This window comes from Ambystoma mexicanum, chromosome 5q (genome assembly GCF_040938575.1).
Source record: "Ambystoma mexicanum isolate Mex_15411 chromosome 5q, UKY_AmexF1_1, whole genome shotgun sequence".
Lineage (NCBI taxonomy): Eukaryota > Metazoa > Chordata > Amphibia > Caudata > Ambystomatidae > Ambystoma > Ambystoma mexicanum.
In genome coordinates this window covers 1,132,675,209-1,132,702,174 of record NC_090933.1, presented here as the reverse complement: position 1 = coordinate 1,132,702,174, position 26,966 = coordinate 1,132,675,209, and positions in this window count along the sequence as shown.

Below are 26,966 nucleotides of genomic sequence, written 5' to 3'. Positions count from 1 at the left end.
TGCGAGATTTGTCAAATGAGCTGTCACTGTGATTCTTATGCAACAATAATGACTAGGTGCTCACGGCATTGCCCGGTGACTGTTTCCGATATGCCAGGGTCCTTAGAGGTGTGCGACCTACACATTACATTAGAGGCTTGTCCTTATGGGCAGGTCTCTAACATAATGGAGACAACATTGGGCACAGCACTTTCCTGTTGTGCTGATGAATCAGGCGATAAACCATGCCTCATTTTCCCAAATTGGCAGTAGCATTGCCTGAACTTAACAAGAACAAGATACACCCAGGCCTAACAGACCACATTATTAAAGACACATTACATAGCATATCAAAGAAAACATTTTGGTTTTACCATAAGATATCTCTAGAGAACCATAAACAACCACATGGGAATGGTCCAAATAACAAAATGAAACTGGAACTGAAGTATACTTGGAATTGTCCTGGCCACCTAGTTACTTGTGTGCATGATGCCTTTGCTCTCTCTGGGATGGGGCCTCCCTTGTTTTCCCTTCCCCTCATTTTGGACACTGTTTCATGGGCCAGTGACTGTAGTACCTCTGAAGCAACCTGGGGAGTAGAGCTCAGTGTGAAGCTAGTGACCATTGTGTACACAAAACCCTCTATCACTGAAGTTATTCAATTGGCTTCAGCCATTCCCTCAGCATGTGCCTTCAACTAGAGGCCTATATTCCACTCTATCATGCTCTGCAGACCGCTTCACAATTCTCCCAGTTCCTTCCCGGTTGCCCCTGAGCTCCCCCTGAGTTGCACTGTGCTACTACCGGGTCACTCTGTGTTCCTGCTTGGGTGTCTGGGATTCCACCTGGATCTGCATAGTCTATCTGCCTCCAGCAAAGTCCCTAAAGATGCCAAGTAGGTCCTCACCCAGAGTGCTCTTTATGGAAGTAAGCTGGGTGCATACAGTGACCTAGTGTTGCTGCATCATGTCCTCCTAGGTTGTGTATGGGGTTGTGCGTGGCCTGTTCATGCCTGCATTTCTCCCTGGCCATGGGATGGGCAGAGTGCTCGGAGGAGTTGGAGGGGTGGAGCTAATATGTGTGTTCAGTGGCTGATTTGTGCCTCCTGTGTCAGCTGATCAACAGCCTGTCTGAGTACACTCATTTGCTTTGAAAAGGTGCTGGGTGGCCATGCATACCCTTCAGCACCAAATTAGACATCCCATTAAATTGACATCAAATGCAATGGGCTACACAAAAATCACCTCCTCTCCTTGTGGTTTCTTCCAAGCGTCATCATGTCTAGAATTCAGAATAATTGCCACCACTCTTGTACATAGTCCTTAATTTGCCACCTGAGGGGCTTCTTAGTGAAGCTAATGCTTCCCAAAACCATTATTTGCCATCTCCTCACAGTTTCTTGCCTCACTACAAAGACTTCTAGGGCTAAATCAGAATACGTAAATTGTAGTATCATGCCTGCAGAATGCAGGGAGATGATAGGATTCCAGAATGGAGTGACCGGAGGGAGTGTGCGAGAAGGAACGGTTGCAGGGCAGATGAAGGAAGCGGAGCGCTGAGATTCATATCCCATTTTAGAATGTCTATGTTTATACCCAATCAATACATTTTCATAGTTACAATCACGCAACGTATGCGTGTCGTTCCCTAACACTACAAATGGTGACAAGGTTTACAGGTTGAACCTTACCTAGATTTACAATGATCCGGCATTCAGTAAGTGTCATGGCCCAGCATCTGGTAAGCAGGCCGGCTGCATTGACACGCATCCTCCAAACAAGGTAAGAGCGAGGTCGCTATATCCGTGTTTAAGGCTGAACTGCGACCTGCGACCTGCGAGGCCCTGGGGCTCCTGCAAATGAAATCAAAAAGATTAGAAAAAAGGATCCAGCAACGTGAGGGTCTATCATGTCATGAGCAGCTCTTTTAAGTTGTCGAGCCCCCTGAATTGTACTGCACAATGAATAGGCTTCAATAGAGCCTCCTCCTCGTAACAGTAAAAAAAAAGAAAATTCTGTCTCCTTTTGGGATTTGATCTGCCCTCATCTCCCTGTGGCATAAAGGTGTACCACATAAATATAAAGGAACAATATAAGAGAAGAATACACAGAGTTGAACAGGGAGCAAACATAAAAGTAAAGCTGTACTGGCACACAGCACAACATTCACCCAAAGGGGTGCAGGAGACATGGCTATGCATAGCGTGCTCCCACTGGCAATGTTTCTACCTGAAGTCGGCAAAACGGCTTTAGCATGGAAGAGATGGCTAAAGGCATTCAAACATTATGGTAATATAGTGTGTGGCACACCTTATAGTCTGGAAAGGAAACAATCCTTATTTCTGCACTGCTTGGGTCCAGCTGGCCAAGAGAAATGTGAAGACTTTCCTGAATTAATGGCTGATGAAAGTGGGGATATGAATGAATATGAGAAAGCTACAAAGAAAATGAGTTAACACTATGTGAAAAAAAATTAGCACTATCCTAGAACGATATTAGTTTGGGAAATGCATACAGGAGGAGGGAGAAAGTGTCGAACAGTACATTACGCACTTGCAGAAGTTGGCCAGGCTGCGCAAGTTTAACCAACAGTTGTACGAGAGATTGAGAGATCAATTTATGTTAGAATGTGGTAGAAGTAAAGTGTGAGAGAAACTCTGGCCAGAGGATGATCTACCCCCGGAGATGGTTCTACGCATGGCTAAGGAGGTTGAACATACCAAGAAATGCGTGATGATGTTAGAAGACAGAGTGAAAGACGCTACGTTGAAAACTGCCCCGGCTAGTACACTGCAACCAATCAGTGGTGAATTAATCACACTTATTGGTGATCAGAGTGTGAGAAGAAGATGTAACTGTGAAAACAGAGATACAAGAGATACAATGAACAGAGACAATAAAAGAAGTTTGACCATAGAATTTCAACAAGGACGAGGAGGGCAAAGTGGAAGGAGGCGGACTATATCGAGAACATGCTAAAGGTGTGACAGCCCTACCATTGGGCCAATAGTTCAATCTATCCTGCACTCAGGATAATCTGCAGAATTTTCAATGGGAGAGGGCATCTGGCTAGGTGTTGCAGGAACAATAATTCTTTCACGAATTGGATTGGAAATGAAGACAGTGATGAAGGTGAAGGGTGCGTTTCAGCAGTGGGAAGTGAGGAAGGACATATAAACGGTCCAAAGACCACCATCCAGGTTAATGGTGTGCCATGTGCCAGTGGTGATGATGGTTGATTCAGGGGATAAATATACACTCATCCCTAAAGTGGAGTGGAAGAAGAATGGACCCAAGTACTTATATGAAGTGGATATGATTGGCACTTTGGCTACAAAGAAGGATAAAGCCTTTAGGAGGATGCTATCTGGTGAAATCCTCAGCGATGTGACCTCCATAAGGTACTTAGGGATCCAGTTTAATAACTTGATTTGTGAACATCACTGGACAGCTGAGCTAAAAACTCAGATGTCAAGGCTTGCCTTGCAAGGCGCCAAGATTAATAAATACTTTGGCAAGTTTTCCTTGGCACCTGTCTTGACTTTCTACCATCAAAAGGTAGTTCCAGTTATCATTTTTGGTGCAGAGGCTGGCTGGAACATAAAAGATTATACCTGGCAGACGCTTGTGGGTCGGTTTTGGCTCTACGTTCTGAAATTTCCATAATCCACTTCCATGACAATGCTAAGATACGAATTGTCACTGAACTCTCTTCACACCAGAGTTGTGTGGACATCTATTACAGCATTGCAGAAAATGCTCTTGTCTGTGCCGTCCCCTGCTTATCAGATTTTTGCAAGTAAGAGTAACAATACCCAATCTAGTCTACTAAAAACATGGGCCAACCAATTACTTGCAATTGTAACTGCTGCCAACATAAACCATCTGGAACTGATAAACCGGCCACAATGCGCAAAGAAGAAGTTTGAGTCTTGGGCCTGGATAATTAATCAACAAAGACGCACAAGCCTGCATTCTGCCATCTCTCTGGGCTTTGGCCTCAACAAACTAAACATGCAACCTCGATATTTGCTTCATTGTCCCTCACGCCATCATCGAGATCAATTTCTAAGACTTTGATTGAACTCTTTGTGAATGAAAGAAACTCTTTGACGAAGACGCGATAAAGCAGTGAATGATAATCTTTGTCGCTCCTGTCGGACAAATATTGAATCTTCTAAACATCTAATAATTGGCTGTGAAGGAACTTGTAGCCAATGTATGCTGCATTTAGGGAATTCTGCACCCGTTGATGAAGACATGGAAGCCTGGTGGTCTCAGATCATCTCAGGGAATAATATCAAACTCTGCTGCGCAGTGGTAGACTATATGGACATGCTATTGAAAACTGAAATTTGATGAATTGGTGTTTCGTCGACGATGTCTAGAATCGAATCAACTTAATTTGAATTGGTGGCAATCCCTATAGTCCAGCCTCTCTGTGTTTGAAAAACTTGAACTATAAATCTGTGTGGTTATTGGGACACACAGGTTACTTTTTTGTTAGGAAGAAACTTTGAAACAAAAGTTTGAATCATGTGATTTAAATTGTAGTTTTTTCAATAAAAATATATAAATATATGAAGTGGATATTAATCTGAGAGTTTATGGTGGAGTGAAGATTGAATTGATTGGTTGGTTCAAAGCAACCTTGCGCTTTAAAGAAAGGCACGCTGAAGTACGGGTATATATATGTCTCAAATAAAAGAGGCATCTCCTCTACTGAGTTGGACACACCAGAGGTTGTTGAAGGGTTGGCTGGATCCGTTTCATGTTTGAGAGTTCAAAGAGAGGTATAGAAGAAGTACAAACTGAAGTATTTAAAGATGAAATAGGCTTCTTGAAAGGGTTCCCACAACGCATAATACTCAAACAAGGATATAAACGAGTTGCACAGAAACTACGCAGTATTCCAATATCAATGAGAGATGAAGTTAAGAAGGAATTGAAGAAGTTGGAAGAACATGGAATCATAGAGAGTATCGATGCACCTGAATGGGTGTCACTTCTAGCTATAGTGAGAAAAAGCTCAAGAAAAGTCAGAGTTTGATCTTAGTGTACTCAACAAATGTGAGATTCCAGCAATGCATCCTATACCAAATATACAAGAACTGATATCAACAATGGTTCCAGCAAGCGTGGTTTCGACACTCTACCTCACATCAGCCTACCATCAAGTTAAATTGCACACAGAGTATAGGCATCTGACTGCATTTTTTACATCGGAACGGCGCTTTCAATATCACAGGATGCCGTTTGGTCTTATATTGGCAGCTTCTGTGTTTCAAAAGATTATGTACAGGATATTTGATGGAGAAGAGGGTGTTATCTTCTTTCAAGATGATGTTTTGGTGTATGCTGAGAGCAAAGAGAAACATGATAGAAAACTAGAGACAGTTCTGAAGAAGCTGCATTATGTGGGAATGACACCCAGTAAAGAGAACTCAAAGATCAACCGGAAGGAGGTTGAATATGTGGGACATGTGATCTCTAAAGAAGGGATCTCACCTAAAACGGATCTGGTTGGTGCGATAGAACATGGTCTCACCAATTTTTAAGGAATAGGTGAGAACATTTTAAGGCATAGCAGAATACTATTCAAAATGTATTAGAGGATTTGCTGATCACATGGGCGTGTTGAGAGAAGTGATGAAAATAAACAAGACATTTGCATGGGATGACATGTGTAAGAACAAATCTAAGTATATAAAGAGAGCATTAGCAGCAGAACCAGCTTTACACAGCTACAAGAGGGGTAGACATACAGTGATCACGACAGATGCAAATAATGTTGGATTGGGCGCAGTTTTTATGCAAACTGAAGAGGAAAAGACCATGTGATAGCATTTGCATCGCGTTTGTTGAAGGATCGGGAGAAGGCCTATGAGATGGTAGAAAAAGAAGCTCTGGCCATCAAGTGGGCTGCAGACAAATTTAGGAGTTTCATCTGGGGAATAGATTTGAATTGCATACAGATCATAAACCACTAGTTGAAGTATTCTCCACAAAGGGCCTGGATAATGTATCTGGCAGAATAAGAAGATAAGTGTCCAGATTACAGGAATTTGAATTGATAGTAAAGTACAATCCAGGTGTGAGGACCATGCTGCAGATTGATTATCACAAATGACGATGAATGAAGAGGCGAAGTGTGTTGATGAGGATCAGGATGTAATCTGCAATGTTTTGAACCATCGATTTCAAAACAGGAATGATGTGAAGAAATGACAAAAGATACTAAGATGTGTGCAATCATCAAAGATTTAAAGGAAAGTAGACTAAAGAAAGAAACTGCAAAAATCAGGAATAAAAGGCTTCTAGAACATTAGAGATGAACGGTGTGTCAAAGATGGTGTTCTCATGAGAGGAGACAAGCTGGTGCCACCGGAAGGAATAACGGAAAAGTAATACATCTGGGTTATGAAGGTCCTCAAGGAATAGTGAAGACCAATCATAGAATAAGGAACGGCTATTGGTGGCCGGCATTTGATACCCAAATTGAAAGGAATGTTAGGGATTTTATCCTTTATTTAAAGTGTGACAAAGTGTGTGTGAGTGAGAAGCGTCGGATGGCTCTTACTGACATACCGGGAAGGCCATGCGAGAAACTGGCGGTTGATGTGCTTGGACCTATATGGAGTGGTGGGTGTCAAACATGTTGCATTGTGGTCATAGATGTGTTGACTAGATGGGCAGAGTTTATGATGACTCTGCATGTTACAACTCGGAGAGCAATTGAGATTTTGGAAGAGTTGTGTGAGCATGAAGGATAGGCTGAAATTATTTTGACTGATAATGGTATGTCAATTTACATCAAGGGAGATGGGAGAATATCTCAAGGAGAGAGCCATTGTTCACAAAACCTATATATATATATATATGTATATATATATATATATATAAATATATATATATATATATATATATATATATATATATATACATATATATATATATATATATATCATCCCCAACCCAATGGAGTTGTGGAGAAATATAACAGATTTATCAAAGAATCCATTATATGGGCGTGGTCTAATGAGAGAGATTGGAAGGAAGCTGTAAGAAGGACGGTTGTGGCTCATAGGTTCACACCGCCCAGCAAATGTGCAACAAAATCCCTTGGATTGGCATCCCGAGAACATCGACTACCCTTGTCTCTGACACCACAGAGTGGGACTCACAGCACTTGTGAGCCAAGACAGCAAGTTATCCTATGTTTTCATTATCAAACTGCAGTGAGTCATGCTTCAAGCTCTTCTGACCCTGTACGAACCACCAGAACCCTCCAGCATTGCCTTTGACACTCAACCGATCTTCGAGCCACTATCGCACATACTGAAACCAGTTTGCTCCAGTGCCATGCCATCTGAGTGCCTCATTGCTTTGGCTTGACATGTAAGACCATTGTTGAATACGTGGTATTCAAACCACCTTATGAACCACCAGCAACTTTGCTGTGTATCTTCATCACCAGTTGAACTGACCCTGGTGGCCTCAATGAACAGCGACCATCGAACACCACAACAAACCACCCGACTTGAACTGCTATCCAGACATCAGAAACTTCACTGTAGAACCGACTGTCGAACTGACCCTGGCAGCCCTCACGATGCACAATTTATTGAGCGCTTTATTGAACAGACAGCATAGAACAGTGCATCCAGTCACTGGCATCCATTAAGCTTTGCTTCGAACCACAGTGAACTCCAGCTCGACCCTTGCTCAACACCATCCCCCATCTGGAAGAACATGAGCGCTGCATTCAAGCCGCTTCAAACTACAAAAGCAGCACCTTGAAGCCTGGTTCTCTGTTGTCAAACTGCCAAGATCTCCGAAAGGTGCTATTTACTGCTAACAGCTCCCTTGATCCATCTTTGGGCAATCGGGACTGGTTGGCTCACCATGCAGATCCTTTCTGCACAAGAACTTGTCCTTTTTGAACTCATTGCGGTTAAGTATTGCCTTTTCTCCCCCTGTCTCATTACCCAGAGTGCAGCATCTGTCTTTCTTGCATAGTCCGTGTTCTTTCCTAAGGGGTGGGTTTTTGTATAGTGTTTTCTAGTTAGTTATTATTGCAGATGGTGCGTTTAATTAAAGTACATAGTCAGCAGACCACCCTTTTTGAGAGAGAATTAACCCACATCATTTTATCATTAGTACAAATAAAAAAGGCAGAGCTTCTACACCCTTGCCAGATAGCAATATCTCACACACGTTATAAGTGGAAAAAAAGGAAATGGAAAATGACCACAAGATATCAATGATTCCTACAGTTGCAAGGGAGGATGATTCACTAAAATGTTACTGGAGGTACATTTGACTTACTCTAGACTTAATCATGAAAAATGCACTCCAATTCACTACAGGGTCTGTTTTGATCTGAATCAAATCTTCAACTCTTTCCCCTGCACTAGTTGACGCTAGGCACAGGTTAGGCACAAGGGAAACCACAATGTTTGCAAAGGTTTTATACCTCTGGCAGAAGGAATTTTTCAAAATGTAAACATGCTCATGACTTAAATGAGCATTTCATTTTTTCGCAAATTGCCCTCTCAGGGACAGACAGAAATGTAAGTTAGTGCATTTGGTAGGGCAGCCCCTTCAAGGGCCCATGCACCTCTGCATCCAGAGGTTTTTAGGAAATACCCCACTAAAGATATTTCTTTTTTTAGAAAATCAAATTGTCAGGTTTGGAAGATACATTAGCTCTCTTTGCTGATACCTGAATACAAGAAAGGTTTTTATGTGTTAGTATATACACACACGTGATATTTTAATGGATTCCTAAAGAAAACAGAGAAATGTGCTTGAACTTTTCAAGTCTATCTGCATTACCAAGTGCATCAATGAAAAGGTGCACGACATCATTAGCATTTGACAACTAAACCGCTATTCAAAATGTCGTCATTATACCTCTCTCTTCCTTTATTTTTTTTAAATGTTATATTTCATAATTTTCGGACTGATGACTAGATCAAAACTAAATGCACCAAAATGCTTAATGCCCATGTGAATTTTATTTGGCCAAAAGACAATATTTGAACGTAATTTGCATTCTCCGGGTCTGACAAAGTTTAATGAAAAGCCTGTGAGTTTGTACTTGAATGTTTTTTTAAAGATTTAACTGCAAAAAAAGCCAATTTACTGTTACTTTTAGTGGTATACAAATGTAAAATATTGTATTATATTAACTGAAGATGGTCACGTAAGCTAAACCAATACTAGGGATTGTTCTTATGCTTCGTGAAATGGAAATTAAATGACCATTTTACATGGTAATTTGTGCGAGGTTATTTTTTTCCTTTAATGAGCAAAATGGCAAAATAATATATTTCTAAAAATACATCTGGATACCTAAAATTTCTTAGGATGCAAATGTTTGGTTACCACAGGTGAAACCAGACATTTCAAAAATATGAATGGCATTTCTGGGACTTTAGATGAGTTGTAATCCCCATCAACAATGTAAAATCATGAAACAATATACGCCATAATTTTCCGTACAGGGCTAGATGCAGTCATCTACTAAATCTAAGACTATGGAAACTTAACCTAACACTACCGAAGCGAAGTACAACAATTTCTGTGGGATGTATTCTACATCCAATTTATATTAATAGGCATTTCAACTACATTATTTGAAGAAGAAGAATTAGCTAAAGAGTTTTCTCACGCAAATAAGTATTTGAAGTACACATCTATCAGACCATTAGCACTTTCATACAAAGGGTATGAATAATAAAACATGCAGCAAGAATGAATTGATGCATTCACAATTGTATAGAGCACATGCCTCAGGGCGCACAAAAAACAAAGACAAGGACAGGCAACAATAGAAAGCCAGTAGGAGCAGTGGGGGAGGTCATAGAAGATTACTCCCAGTTAAAAAGGTGAGTTGTTATGGCTTTTTTGAATAGGAGATAATTTTGAATCTGTTGTAACCCAGCTGGTAGGGCATTCCAGAGTAGGGGGCCCTGAACGTCAAGAGTGGTACCACCAAATTTAGCTGTCTTAAATCTGGGGGGGGGGGCAGGACTGTGGCAGAGAAAGAGCAAAGATGTCTTCCATTGGGCTTGATGTTGATGCGTTTAGACAAGTAGATGGAACTGCTAAGAGAGAGGCATTTATGTGTTGTTGTTAGCATTTTGTGTGTCATACGATGTTTTACAGGAAGCCAGTGTAGCTTCTTCCTGAAGATGGAGATACGGGAATGGCGAGATTGATTGAATATGGTCCGCACAGCATTGTTCTGGACCAATTGTAAGGATTGAATATTCGCTGCAGTAGTGCCAGACAATAGGCTGTTGCAATAGTCTAGTCTGGAGTTTATCAGCGCTGTAGCCAGAAGTGCACAGTTTTTAGCTGTTATAAATGGGCGGATATAATTGATTCGCTTGTTGGTCAGTCCACAGCTAGACCTGATGTTAGAGACATGAGGCTTCATGGGTAACTCGTCGTCTAAAACAACTCCCAGAGTTTTTACTTTCCTTTGGACAGTAATGATATTGTCTGCAATAGGGAAATTGGCGTAGTCAGTATCTAGTTTGCTCCCGGTATTCTTGGAGGATACTATCATAAGTTTGGTTTTGTTGTTGTTTAGAGCTAGAGAGTTATAAGCCATCCAATCCTGGATGGATTCGTAGATGTTATTGATGGAATCAACATTGTTTCTGTACTGACCGCTTAGCTGGATGACGACCTTTGTATACTGAACTCCTAGCTTGTTTAAGAGATCAAGAAGAGGTTGAATGTACAAATTAAATAGTAATGGCGACAGGCAGGAACCTTGTGGGACACCACAGGTTTGAGAGATAGGAGTGGAGTGATTACTACCTATGCTAACCTTTAGCATGCAAGGGCCCAAAAAGGAGGCGATCCATTTAGATGCCATCATGGAACAATTTGCCTTTTCTGAGCCTTGTCACTAGTAAGCTGTGATCAACCAGATCAAAAGCTGAGGAGAGGTCAAGTAGCATCCATAGTGCGGCTTGATTCTTGTCAGCAATGCCCGCCAGGGTGGACTTAAGGTCGAGAATGGCTGTTTCAGTTCCATGACGAGCCCTGTATCCTGACTGTCGGGTACCGAGGATCTGTGTTCTTTAACATGAGCCTGAAGTTGCTTATATGCTAGTTTATCCAATATCTTCAGTATAAAGGGCACATTGGTTATTGGCCTGTAATTATCTTTGTTGGTAGGATCTAGATTTTCTTTTTTGAACAAGAGTGTTATCCAGGCGGATTTGAGCACATCTGGTACCACACCTTCATCAAAAGATAAGTTTATCAGTTTAGTGATCCAGGGAACCAACAAGTCTGTTAATTCTGTGAAAATGTTCGTGGGACAGTCGTCACCAGGGCAGGAGGTAGCTTTGAGATCCTGTATAACTTTAACCAGTTCCTTTTCAGAATAGTATACTAGTCTTGAAAAAGCCAAGAGCACGAAATTCATGTCCATGATCTTGGCTAGATACATTGTACATCAACAATGACCAGTACTTGGTTAACTAGATACATTGTATATTAACAGTGACAAATATTTCATAACTTTATGATTTGCTAGACATATTGTGAGCTAACAATGACCACTGTTTTCTAATTAACACTTTGTTATCCACATTATAGGATGAACAGTAGTATTTTATAATGCAGGATATTGGGGTGCTTACACTAAGACCTAACAGTTTTCTTATATGTTGATATAGCATGGAATAGTATGCTATTGCCTTTCCCTTATAGCAGCCCCATAACAATATACACATCTATCTATATATATTACAAACTTAACTCATACAGAAGGGGAGCAGCAATACAAACTGACAACCCAACCAAATTGTTTTTCATACAATACAATGAAAGTAACAAAAATAATGCACATTAGCTGCTTGTACACACAAAAAATTATCATACTTTTACAATATTACTAATTAATATTAATGTTAGAATTGTTTTCAAAATTGAAAATGTAACATAGCAATGGAAATTAAAAGAAGAGGAAATATTTGTCATATGTTTTTTCATTGAACCTTTCTAACATTTTACTATTCTTTCCTAAAACCCCCAAACCTTTAACAATGGTAAAACATGTTGGATTGCTTATAAACATGTTATTAAATAATGATCATGTAAAAAGTATGAGGTTTATTTGATTAACTGTATAACATTTAGTCAAATCCTTTTTGAGCAAATTCCAACATATAATTGGCTGCTTAAAAAAAAGATATGAGCACCATCAAAACTTTCAACCAGCTAATCTAACATTTTGGAATTTTGTAAATAAATAGTGCATAGTTTCATAGAATATGCCAATTTCTTTTCAATTAACGAAATTTCATTGAAGATCCACCGTCTTAAAATTCACCTTAAAAATAGGCACATTTTCCTCAAATTTGTAAGAAAACATAAGGCATAAAATGTAAAATGGCCACCTGCAGTAAAATCTATGTTTAGAGCATGAATGTGCTTTCTAAGAAATTACTTTTGAAGACTATGAAAACATAAGTCATCCTAAATTTAGTCATAATCTATGTGTTTTTCTGCATAGACGGCTTTTTTTTTCTTATTCATTTACTGTTATTATTATAATATTAATATTTAGAAAGTGCTGCACAGCGAAAGGCTTCAGAGCGCTAACGATTTTGCAAGGCAAGTTGTGCAAAAATATAAAATGACCACTACAAACGTAGCTGATGTCAATCCATTGATCGTGAAACTGTTTGACAAAGTTTGTTGAATTAAGTTGGAATATCTTTTATTTTCACACCTTTAAAAGCAATTAACAATTATGCACTCCACCTAGTGTATTCACAATTGACATTTCCAATTGTGAAAAAGAACAAATGGTGAAATATGCACTGTAAAGTCAAGCTTAACAAATCTAATACAGAAGCGAAATTGTTTACATTAGTGCCAAGGAATGCAGTCGGCTAATGAATGAAATATTGAAATTATTGCTGTGTTGGTATGAAGTTATGGAAAAGAGGTCGATATCAGGTCTTTCCTTTTCTCATTTGCAGTGTCAGAAAATCCATTTGCCAAAGTGTGTTTCTTTTAATGCATGTACATAATTTTCTTTAAAAAGGTTGTAATGGGGTATAATTGTAATTACCTAAACATAACATAAACATAAAATACATTTTAAAACTGCATAATTAATTTTTAAACATGAACTAATCCTACAATTATAATCTTCAGGTTATCCCAAAATAACTTTAACTACATCTTTAGGTACTGTATTCAATACTATGCCTGGTACTTGAAACATGCAACGTACATCTGTGAGAGAGTCAAAAGAAATGCCCATGCCAACAGTAAGTAATGTTTTTATTAATTATTTTAAAAAGTTTATAATGCAATATAAAAATATTCTAAAACATCAAAATGCAAATGCAAACTAACGTGAATCAATAGCCTGAAGGATTATCACACATTCTTTGAACTAAGGAATGGGTTTGGTCCTGATTGCTGATATGAATCTCATTTAAATATATCCTCACAGAAAACAGCTGTAATATTGACTATAAAAACATTGGCTGAAAGATGGAACATATGTCCAACAGAAGAGCTGAAGTTGTAACCAAAAGAAAGTATTGGTGTTTAACTGACTTTAGGCACATGGGAGGTTTTTAAAATATCATGGATGTGTTGCTAACTGATGAGTCACAATGGAGATGTGTGCAGAACAAGTAACAGAAGTGTTGAGCAGAGCTACCAGCTTAAGGGCGGTGTGAGAATGATACAAATTACACAACTTATTTCGAACAGATAAAAAGTAATAGATTTGTGAAGTAAATTTGAGAAGAATAGGAAGAAAGCAAAATATGTAAATAGTTACTAAGAGAAGTGTCAGTATGTAGATAGAAAAGATAATTGATCTCAGCACCGCACCCCAGGGAAAACTGTAGCAAAGAGGAGAGATAAAAGAGCGTTGTGCAGTGGAGAAAACTGACTGGGAACAGTTGGATTGATTAAAAAAAACAACCGTGATAGAATCAAGCCTGAAATCCCTATGGGTGTGGAAAAATAGAATATGCGAACAGTTCTTTTTTATAGAGTTTTAAATAGCAATACAAAGATAAATAGTGCAACATTTATTTTTGGTCATTAAGATTTTAATTTGAATTTAAGGTTTTTAAAGAATGCCAGGCACCTGTTTATTCTGACCCATTCAATGCTACTTTAATGTTACGGCATAGAATGGCATAGAATGATTGTAGTGAACAACAGAATTGAATATGTTATCCCCTGATCGTGATCATTTTGCCAGAGTTATTTAATATAGTTTCAGGAAGTTTCAGTACTATTTCGTATCCTTACATTGATCACTATTTGAGAGGCAACTCGGCATGCAAATGATATGCAGTATTTATTGAGTACACTTTGAAAAGAACACTATGAATATAATCAAAAGTTTGTATGAAATAACTGGTTACCCAAAACAACAATTGCCATGGGAAAATGTCGCGTGTGGTTGTAATTTAATGCGTCATCCAAATCGGGTAATAATAATCAATCATGAGAACAAATTAATCAACAAAAATACAATGTGTGTGAGAAATACATCCAATGCGTGTTTTTGACCAGAATGTAGGTCTTTTTCAAAGCTGTTAGAGATATAAAATCAAAAACCAAATTGAAACAATAAGAATCACCCAAAACACCCATCTGATCAGGGAATACCCTGTCTTCTACTATATTTTTCATGTACCTACTTAAGATGTCCTCTACATTTTTTTTAACTTGCCCTGTGGTTAAACTATGGCAATTAATATTTTGTAATATATTTAACTTAGATCTGTCAATTAATTGTTGAATTAAGTAGCTGTGCACAGCCCGTGCTCACTTCATATTACTGCCACAATATGGCAACCGCATTGTCTAGTGGTCTGTGTGTATTTCCCAAGCCAGTTGGTCATGTCTGCCCTTGCCGCTACATGCTCCATCTGTATGCATCACCATTCACCTTAAAATGTATTCAAAATGGCGAATGCCACCCGTACTGGAATGCTTCAATGCAGGAGATGCATATTATAACCTATTTTGGACAGTATTTCATGTCTCAGGGTAACCTGCTCCTACTGCATCCCTCACACTCTGTCGTCTCGGATGTTACCCATTATAAGTGTTCATAAATTCCACGGGTTCAAGTAATGTGAGAACTGGTCCCCACACATCCTGAATGCCGGTCAGATAACACAGTGAGTAGAGCGCTCGCTTTGACATCCATGCATGGCCTGCCGACGCAGGTTCGAATCCTGGCAGAGCCAAACTCAGTCTTTCATCATTTCCGAGGCTGATAAATGAGCACCACACACTGTGGGTAATAATAAGCAGTGGTCAGATGCCTGAAGGTTCGCAGTGCTATATAAATGCAAATTATTATTATTATCTCACAAGCCTGCAATCTTCCTAATGTGATTCAGATACCTGTTATTTTTGGACATGACATTGCCTTGGATTAACTCTGTCTTTGGGTACAATTTTTCTGCATATTCTTAGACAGGTTGGGCTTACAATCCTGGTAAGGGCTGGGCATACTTCCATAATGTATTTGTTATTTTATAATTACCCACATAGTGTTTCTCAACATAACATGAGCTACAGCATTTCTTTTTTTCTCTATACTGTAATTGCAGATTCCACAATACCTTCTTTGGACTGTGCTGTATATTGTGCACATTAGCTGCATTGGTGCTTCATGCCCACCCTCGGTAAGAAACACAACTACTGCAGTGTATTTATGTTCTAGCCAATAGACTCTTATTGCAGTACTTAACACGGCCAAATTATACTTTTTTATTCCCTTGGCCGAATAGTTGAATTCCAGGCTGTTTTTATTGGAATTACCTAACAGTGAATAACTTAAGTGGATTGGAACTATGATAAGTATCGAATTGTATCTTCCTTTGTTCTTCTCTCCCTCCTTAACCTTTGTTGCCCTTATCTGTGTAGTTTTTGATACGATTACTTAATATTTCTTGCCTTATAAATTGTGGTGATTTTATTGATTCAATTTGAATGTTTGATATCACAGGGATGTCTGTGCTCTTTCTTGGACTCGCGTTTTGGGTGATTCTTATTGTTTCAAATCTTTTTTTCTGACTTCATATCGCTAACAGCCTTGAAAAAGACCTGCATTTGGGCCGAAACACGTGTCGACTGTATTTGTTTTTGTTGATTAATTTTCTCTCATGATTGATTAATATTACCCAATCTAGATGATGCATTAAATTACATCTACAAATGACAGTTTCCCATTAGCGTTGTTGTTTTGGATAACCAGTTATTTCACACTTATTGTTTGGGCCCATTAGGCTCCGGTCCCCATGACCCTGAAACACGCAGCAGGCAGTATAACTTGACTCAACAGGACTTTAAGACCCAGCGCAGTGATTTTTCTAGTTCATTACTTTCACTGGTGTCATAACATAAAGGTTGTATTAATTTCTCAAAAATACATTACAGATACTAGTGAAAACACAGCCCACATGTATTTAAAAAAATCAATGTCATTTATTTCAATGCTACTTATTTATATCTAGAAATCACAGGCAAGCAATGCATTTTTGGCACAAAAACGCTTAAGAAATGTAACATTGAACACAGAGCGGAGGACATGGGTCCTTGACAATGGGCTGAGAGAATGTGACTTAAAGACCAGATGTTGCTGGGGAAGGTGGATTTATAAACCAGGGAAGAGGATAGTAATGAATAACATAGGAACAGGATGGTGGAGGAAGAGGTAAATTAAGGATGTCGGGGTGACAGAAAAGTGCTGTAGGGTTGTCTGTGAGGGTAGCGAGAGAGGAAAGCATCATGATAGAGTAACATTAGAGTGCTATGAAACAGGTTCTTCAGAAAAGTGGAGAGCTTTGAGTTTGGATTTAAATAGTGGTAGGGTTGGAGTAGTATGGAGAGGGAAAGGAAGAGCATTCCAGAGTAGGTGAGCGAAAAGTAAGAGAAAGCGGAAACAAGAGGGAGTGCTGGGAGTAGTGGGAAGGAGGGGAGCTGAGGATGATTGTAACACCCAATTGGGAAGAGTAAGGAGGGAGGTGAACAAATATGTAGGGTGGATAATTTTGAAGATGATGAGAAGAAGGTTTTACATAGCTCTTTATTTCATAGATGGCCAGCCAATCTGGCGACAAGCAGAGGAGGTAGAGCTAAAACAATAAAGATTGAAAAGTGTGCGGTCCACCATGTTGAGGACTTTGTCCCAGGGTGAAAAAGCACCGCTGGGGAGGTCATACAGGAGACTGGCACTCCGAAAGGACTCGGGAGGAGATTAGCTTTTTAGTAGTATTAAAAGGAAGAAGATGACAGATTTTTCTGATATTGCAGAGGTTGAGGCTGGCTGCAGTGGCAGATTTTGAGATGAAGAGTGAGAAGTTGTGAGATGGGTCGAAGATGACACCAATGTTACAAGCAGAAGCAGAGGAAGGGAGGTAGTGAAGACAGAAGAGAAGAGGAACAGATAGTCTGCTTGGCTGGGAAGTAGACAACTTCAGTCTTAGTGGAGTTGAGCATGAGCGAGTGAAACGCCATCCAATATTTGCTGGTGGAGAGACAGTTTGACATTTTTGATAACAGCACTTCGGATGAGGGAAAATAGAAGAGGATCTGAGCTTCATCACCAAAGAGCTCAGCGAAGACTTGATATGAGAAGCTGTAATAGGAGTTTAGGACGCCAAGAGCTGAAGTATAGAGAGTGAATAGAAGTGGACTAAGTACAGATCCTTGGGGAACTCCAACAGTAAGGAGTGTGTGTGGGGAGCTAAGGCAGTTCCAGGACACCTGAAAGTGTCTAGGGGAAAGGTATGAAGAAATGCAAGCAAGGGCCTTATCTCCAATGCCAAGGAGTGATCATGTAGAAAGAAGGTCAGAATGGTTGACAGTATAGAAGGCAGCATAGAGGTCGGGAAGAATACGAATAGATGAATGGTTTTCATGATGTGCGGAAAAGATGAAGCTGCAGGCATTGAGGGGAACTGTTTCAGTGGAAGGCAGAGGTTGAAGGCAAGATTGAAGAGGTTGCCAGCGGTTTTGAGTATCAAGGAACTCAGTGAGTTGATTGAATAATACTCACAGTATGATTTTGGAAATGTTTGGTAGAAGAAATACAGGACAAAAGTTGGCAGGACAGTTAGGCCCGAGACCAAGTTTCTTAAGGAGGGGGATGACAGTAGCTGACATATAGTATATGGGGAAAGTAGCATTATCAAGAGAGGATTTGAAGGGAGGAAGATGTGGAGCAACACTGGTTTCTATGTGCTTCCCATTGTGTGAGGGCAGGGAGTCAATGGGCATACAGGAAAGGTTAGTCATGAGGACTAAGGCAATAATTTCATCAGGTATAACAGTGTACGGGCTCTATAACACTTATCTAACTGCGCATATTCTCACAATGCACATTTTGGCTGGCTTAGCTGTGTGTGCATCAGTGGGGGATGGCGATGCCCTTACGTCACCAAACAAGGTACAATTAATTCAAAGGACATTGGCACAATGGTGCTAAATCACTCCAATCATGCTTAATAATCACCAAATACCAATTTAGCTATACCATTTATGAATACTACGGTTTACTATTTAAAAAGACAATTCATTATTGCACAATATAACAGAGGATGATACAAAAGAGTGTTAAAAAGCTAGTCCCAGCCAACGCGTGTTTCGACCTCTCAGAACTTTCTCAAGGCTGATTATAGTAGAAAGCAAGTACAGATTGAGAGTTTTTTTTTTTTACAAAGGGAACAAACAAGTCAATTGCATAAACCACATAGTGTTGTAACACGTGCATTAACACATTCAAACACATACAAAGTTGTGTGAAATATGGATAATTGCAAACACAGAACTATCCCAATATCAAACAGCAATTAGAAAATCAGATATGAAAGGGGGATAAGGAAACAAGCAAAAAGAAACATAAAGAAGCATTTAGTGCTAATAATTGGTTGCCATCAATATATGCAACAATAGTCATAAGGCCTTCCTATATCTCACTTACCCACCAAGGGTATTGTGCTTCTCCAATTTCAATGAGTTATTGTGTATAATTAGTACACAGTAGTTGCCCTGTCCCGGTTGCTTCTTAAAGTAGGCTTATTCTATAATAATAAATGTGGAATGAGTGGTTTAATTAGAATATGTGCATATAGATGTCAGTTATTCATGTTGTGATTCACAAGTTAAAGAATCATGATTTACCTTTCATACAGTATCATTCATTCCCAAAATTATGCTGCAATGTTGTATAGTCTCCATGTTGTAAAGTTCCATGTATGGTATCTAAAAGGAGGGACCAAAGAAAATAATTAAATCAGAGGGTCAGACTTGTGCTTATATCTGGTTACAGTAGCAGAAAGAGCTAGTGAGAGATGACCCTTACCATATTTCTCGAGTGCTATGCTCACTCTCGGCTGCCTTTCTATCTGTCCGTTCTGTATTCACGTTGGAGTGATTCAAGGTTCAATGATATTTTCCGTGAAAAGACCAAGGGCAGTACAAGTTTCAAAATACACTAAGAGAGTGGAATAAATAAATAAAGTAGCGTGGAGACCATAACCATATCCTGCTGGAAACTCACTAAAAATAATTTGCGTGATGTAATCATCCAAGCCGTGTTTGGCTCCCATGTGTAGTTTGCAAATGCCATATTAGTCTATTGTTTTTTTTTTATTGAAGTGATGATGTCACAAATATGATGCATGGTGTTACTACTGCGTTACAATATGTGGTGCATTCATTTTTGTTTGTAAGTGTAATCCCACATTTGTAATTGCAGAATTATTGTGAATACATCCATCATAATAAGTGTATAATGTTGATCATATAATCAATAGATCCGTCTTAGAGTCATATTAGTCTTATATTGTTAAACTTAAAGTATCTAAGTTTGTTGTACATTACATCTATACATATGTGCTCAGACCCATAATGCATGAGCTCCAATTAGCTATGTAGAGCGTACAATAATTCCTGAGATTTTTCCTAAGGAGGGGGATGACAGTAGCCGATTTATAGGATGAGGGAAAAGTAAAACTATCAAGAGAGGAATTAAAGAGAGAAGTAAGATGTGGAGCAACACTGGGAGCTATGTGATTCACAATGTGGGGGGACAGTGGGCACGCAGGAAAGGTTAGCAATGAGGATTAAGGCAAGAATCTCATAGGCACACAGAAAGACATAGCAGTGGGAGAGGAGGGTGGGAGTGGTGGAAAAAGTGAGTGGGAGGAGGGGATAGCATATAAGTAGCAAGGATACTGCAAATGGTTGAAATTTTAGAAGCAAAGTAGTGAGGTAGATCATTTGCAGAAATAATGGAGGAGGTGAAGGAGGGCTTAGGAAGTGAGAGAATGTTGGAGGTGCCTGGGTTGGGAGGATTGAGATGAAATGAGAGAGAGATAGAAGACATGTTTGTCAGAGTCGAGAGCCGAGAAGTAGTTTTGAAGAGCAGTGAGGTAGAGCTGTAAATCTGAAGAGTGTCTTGACCATTGCCAAGTGCAAAGCTTTTTCTGCATTGCTGTTCTCAGGGTGTGGATGAGAGTTGTAATCCTGGGCCATGGAGGGGATAATTTAGGAGTACATTTAGAAAGAGGGTAGTAAGAGGAGAAGGAAGCATAGAGAGCAGTGTTAACATTAGTGAATGCTTCTTCAGTAGATGAAAAGGTGAGTTCAGCATCGGAGGAGAGAGAATGGTGTAGGTCAAAGAGGTAGTTAGGGAGTTCGGAGGAGAGAAACATGTGCATAGTCACAGTAGTATTAGATGAAGACAGTGAGGATGAAGCAGGAATGGAGATTGATGCAGGGACAATAGAGTGATCGAAGGAGATGGAGCGGTGGATCTATCAGAGGCAGAGAGCTGAGAGGCAATGAGAATAAGGATGAGGGAGATTCCATTTGAATGGGTGGGTAGAGAGTGGGCAGAAGGGAGCAAGTGGTTAAGGAGACGAGAGTTAAAGTCAGTGGATGGAGCAGCAGTGAGAGAGACAGGGAGTTTGAAGTCACCAATGACAATGAACTGGTGATCAGGTGGAAAGAGTCAATTAGGAGAGATGGTCGAAGAATTGTCCTACTGGACCAGGTGGCCGAAAAAGAGAGATCATATGAATGCCATAGTGGGAAGTGATTGTGAGATAGTGTTTTGGAATGAGGGAGAATTAGCATGAGCTATAGCAGTACCAGAAATAGAATGTTTGGAGGATGAAAACAGACCTGCACCACCATCCCTGCCAGTGAAGCGGGGAGAGTGAGTGAAGGTTTAGGCAGGGCCATGAAGGGCAGCAAGGGTTGTAGAGTCAGAGGGAGGGATCCATATTTCAGTAAGGGTAAAGAGGTCAAGAGAAGGAGAATGAGAAAGGAAGACGTCAGAGGTAAAAGAGGTTTTATACAGGCTGTGCATTCCAAATAGCAATAGGAAGAGAGTGAGATGTAGATGCATAGCTATTTGGAGAGGTGCTGGGTGTATATGCGAGAGGATGAAAGGTAATGAAAGTCGGGGTTGGAGTAGGTTTTATTAATGGAGAGAATAGTGGAGCGAGAAGAGGGGAGGTGTTGAGGAGAAATGATGATAGGGATGTGAAGAGAGTTAAAATGAGTTAAAATGGTTCTGAGTGGAGGAGAGTGCAGAGAGAAGCAGAAGGAAAAGGAAGAGATAGCATGAGAATTGCATGCTGAGGGCCAGGCTAAGATGGCTCAGAACCCGGTCGCAGTCGGTGGTTAGAATGGAGGATGGTCCGTAGGGAACTGGGAGCAGTAGATGCTACTGAATGTGGAAAGACCTTTCAAAGATGACGGTTTGGGGTCAGGGGCCACCTTAGAAACCCATAGATCAATGCTGGATGCTTTTTGTAGGTCCACTGACCTCTGCAGGCAGCCTTTGCAAGACAGAATGAGTGCTTTTGGTGGCATTGTAATGAGCTATGTGTTGCTCTCAGCCCAGTGGAAGCCCTTTTTGGAGGTGGAAAGGTGGGTGATAACAAGGTGGGGAGGTGAATAATACAAATCATCTTTTTTTAGGGCTAATTGATTATAATTGGTGGGTTCTTCTTGATAAAAATGAGATTCCTCTTGATATTTTATTTTAAAGTTTGTGGCAATCATTTCTGTGCCTATCATAATTATCCAACATTTAAACAATACAAGAAAAACAGCTACAAATTGGTTCAATATAACCCATAAGATATTTTCTAAACTAATTTGTAACACATCATTAAGAGGCCTGTTGGCAAGAAGCAAAGTATATTTCTGACCACCTAAACTGAGGACAAATTTGAAAACAAGAGTTCTCTCAATCTATCGTTAAAATTACTCCTACCTTAAGTGGACTTAACTTTCTAGTGGCAGCTGACGCTAAAATTTGCAAAAGCACGACGTCCAACATAGGGTGGCTCAAGACAAGTAGTAATACAACATAAGCATGATGGGCAAAATTCATATCAGAAGGTAAGTATTGGGAAAACATGAAAGATCAGTGCAACAGTGCAGCAGAAAACTGGAGAGTTTGTGATCAATGATTGACATTGTTGTTAGACTGAATTTCTACACTCTGGCCTGGTGGACAGAAGTGTAGGAGTCCACCCTAGTTAGTGAACATGAGAACTCTGGGAGCAATAGCCAGAACCAATCAAGGTAGCATGGAGAGTGGCCAAGACTAAGTCTCGGGAGAGGTAAGTGGGGTTAGGGGTACACAATGATACCAACACTGTGAGCAGTCCAGGATTACACTTAGATAATCAGTTATTAAAATACTGTATCTAGTAATGTTGAAGCTAACACTATGAAAATGACAACAGGCATGTAATGTTATCGCATAATACTAAAATAAAAGATACATCTATACACTTATACAGAGGCAGGGCACACTAAACAATTCACTCCACAATACCTGAAAAGGAAGGTAAGTAGTTAATATATGCACTGACAGTCCACAGGTTTTCAGACCTAACTTATATGTCTGGGGCCTTGGGCCCAAAGGTTCACAAAGTTTCAGAGTAGTTTTGAAGCTGGGTAAAAGTTAAGGGGAGAGTCCTGTGGATGTGATGAGGGTTCCATAAGGTAGGTAGAGATGTTTCCAAGTGAATAAACCTGTTTCTAACTTTCAGAGGGCTTTCAGCAACACGTTTTGCCAAAGCCAAACAGTTATAAAACTTTCAAAAGTTATCCAAACTTTTAAAGGTGGAGATTAGGGGTGCAGGTAAGTACAGTTGTAACTTACCCACATACTCAGAGTTCTCCTCAGAATTTGCAGGTCGTTGGTGGGTCGCCAGAGGTCGGTCTCCCTATCGTCACAGGTGCCAAGGTGCTCTGAGTGCAAAAGATGTCACCTTTGGACCCAGAAGCTGATGCAATCTGTTCCTGTTGAAGAATGCAGCTCACACAATGCTCGGTACAAGACCAGATGCGAGAAAGCCAGTGTCGACAATGGTCATTGTTGCATGGTGACAGAAGGGGACACAGATGTTGTACTCAGAGTCAGCCTTCCATCCCGGGTCCCGTTGGTGCTAGAATGCAGAGATTGCGCAGAAGGGACACTTGTTGAACAAGCTGCAGACCCCTCAAGCCTCAGCCCGAAACTCGGTAAGCTGACACCTTTGCCGCGGTAGCCCAGTCTGGAGCTAGTGAGTCCACTGGATGGTCCAGAATGCTTGTGAGGGTCCCAACTTGCAGGGTTACCAGAGGACATCTGGATTGATTTGTCCCACCACTCTGAGGATCGCAGCTCCAATGAAGTACTTCTGAAGATCACTAGCCAGATAGGGATCCACCGCGATGGTTGCGACTGTTAGTCACCATGCCATGCCTTCTTAGGACGTGTGCAAGGTTTCTCCTGGAGTCTTCACAGCACGGCAGGAGACTTTGCTCCTTGCATGATCTCTGGAGAATGGCTACAGGACTTTTCTTCTTATCCAAAAAGCAGGTGAGCACCAAAACTCAATCCACCCGATAGAAAATCTGCTCCACACACACACACAACCCAGCAGTGGTCCAGTCAGGATCACTAATGGTGAAACTCGTGCATAATCTCCACACATACAGAAACCAGTTTGTGGATTGGACCAGACAGCCCCAGCCCACTTCACGAGTTCTTAAACACAAGGCCCTGCACTAGCCCACAAAGAGCACACAATTTCCTGACCTGGCAGGGTGGAAAGATGGGAACAAGACAAGATGGCCAAGGAACAAAGTACAAACCTTGTGGCACAGCCATGTTGGGACAATAGCCACAGCCACATCCAATAGCTAAACATGGTAAAATGTGGTAAGGCTAAAAATAAATACTGTAAAAAAATCCCTTTGATTGTAGTCTAGTGTCATACAAAAAGTGACCCCATTGCACTGCATTGGAAAATGCATTGTGCAATGATAAAAAAAGTTCCCAAAAGTAGTGCAGTCTGAAGGATTGGTCAATTTCCCCGTAACAGTCAGACAAAGTTAAGTGGAGTAATGCTGAAGGCTTCAGTTCACTGGAAAAAGTCAGGCAAGGGTGCAAAAACAAAAGCAAAAAGGTTTGGGGCCGATATATATGGAGGGAATGTTGTTAAAAATAGAAACTATGCCCAACAATTGTTTAATTGGTGATTTTAGAGAAAAGCCAAAGAAAAATGTCGTAATAGATTTTGATATACATTACATAGATATAGGTCTGCATTGGAAGAGTGATTGGGTCATATATAAGAAACAATTGCAAAGAACAAGAGAGACATTACAAGTGCATTATGTTGTTCTGTTATCTGTACGAATGAGGTCAAAACTTACACTTTGCAAGAGGTACCTTTGTGCTGAAGTACACAAAACAATCCAAAGTAAACCTACTGCATCATTGTGTAAGGGACAGTTAGAGAAGTATTTGCTATATCTACTGGAGATGAATGAAGGGCCAGTGACGTGAAAGACCTTTTCAGGGACAAAAAGTGACTTGAAATCAACAGTGGGCCAACAGAAGCCCGTGGAGCTGGCTTAGAGATGGAGGAATGTGGTTTCTGTGAGGCTATCAAAGCAGAATCTGAACTGCCCCATTTTACACTGTTTGCATTTTTTTGAGGGGATAGTGAAGAAGACCTAGGTAAATGGAATTACCTTAGCCAAGACTTGATGATACAAAGGGATTGAACAGAGTAACAAATTGGAAAGAAGTAAAGTATGATAAGATTTTTTCAGTGGCTTAAGGTAGAAGAACTGCTTTGTGTCACCTTTCTGATTTGGTGGACACGTGTCAGATTGTTGTCTGAAATAAAGCTGAGGTTTCTAAATTCTATTATATGGCTCTAGGGGAATGCCTAGAACTTCCAACTTTAGAGCTGGGTTCTAGGTAGGTGAGTGAGGATTATCTATTTCTGAAACTCAATCATGCATCTGGAAATATATCTGTATAATAGTCCTTGTGAGCCAAGTCACACATGCCACAGCCACACCTAATTACCATCGCTAGACGTTTACCTTCAATTCACAACAGCTTCAGCAAGGCTTTGTGGTATGCACATTATCCCAAATGCAAACCATTTGCTCCAGAAAGTTGTCTTTGTCCTAGAGGTAAGTGCTAGCTTACGCATAGCTTTATCAACCAAAGACAGACATTTTCAAGGCTGCAGACAACTACATACCTGGTTTCACTCTTATTAGGGATCATAAGTGCAGTACATAGAGCTATGTACAAAGTAGATCATCTGCAGAGGAGTTTGTGTCTCATGAATCATCTTCGGCAGCAAAGACAATGGCCTTTTAAAAAAAGGGTATACATCTTTCATATCTATGAGTAGTGTTAGCCTACAGGGGGCAAATGTTTCCAGAAAGGGAATGTCATAGCCTACTAGGACTAATACATATTGGACACCACTCTTTAATAATTAAGGGGTCCAACAATGTGAACAGAGATCATTGTAAGCAGTATGTCTATGGCAATCAATGGTGGGATAGGTGCTTGGGGATATCTTCACTCTTGCTCTTTTGGCAATCATTATAGATCTGTAAGTACTGTGTGTTAATACTGTACACTCCAATTAATGTGCACTGCATCATATGTGCTTTTGGCCAGTCACAAATGTACAAACCATGAGAGCGCACAAGGTCAGGAGGCGAAATGAAAGCAACGTAAAAGCGCACTGGGCCCTCATCGCATGCTTCCCAGGGTACCAGCAGGTGCAACAGATAGTTGCGCTGGCCAAGAAAGGAAACCCTATGGTTTGGGAAGGCCCCAGAATTGACATGTCACCTGATTATTCCAAGGAGACCATGGTGATCAGGAAAAGATTCCTGGCGCTTAGACCGCAACTGAAAAAATTAGACATAAGATATAGACTGCTTGACCGTGATACAATGCTGATAACAAAAGGACAGCAGACGCTAGAATTCAGGGAGCAGGAGGCGCTATGGAACCTTATACAGGAGCAGCAACCAGTATCGATGGACATCTCTCAGCTGAAGCACAGCAGAGAGGCAAGGCATAGTAATGTTTGTATTGTATTGTTTATTTATTTATAGAGCACGCCTTGCCGTTAAGTATGAGCACTTGCAGAGAAATCCAAGATGAGAGGAAATGGATGGCATAAGACAGGCTGCCAGCGTGCAGGAAAAAATTGATGGCTGACAGACCTGCAACACAAAATATGTTTGGAGGGGAGAGATAAAGAGTGAAGTCCAGGTCCCCAATAAAGACTCCCCCCTGAAAGGCCTGAGAGGAAAAGCAGAATGATGGGTGGCAAAAAGCCAGGTGGATGGAAGGAGAGGACATGTAGATCTGGAGTGTATGCACAAGTACGGTACTGGGTTGGAGAGGGAGACAAGCCGGATTTTCTGTTTGGGGGATGGGGACGATGGTGGAGGTGTAGGCAAAGCATGTCTCAGAGGAAAAGAATTTTAAGGGGATTGGGGCGTTATAAGGGGAGTCCCATGACACCACCACCGAGAGGAAGGGAGGATCTAGAAGGGGAGGTCATGGGGATCCTATGTTTTTGGTTTAAGGTACATAGTTACTCGGCAAAAAGA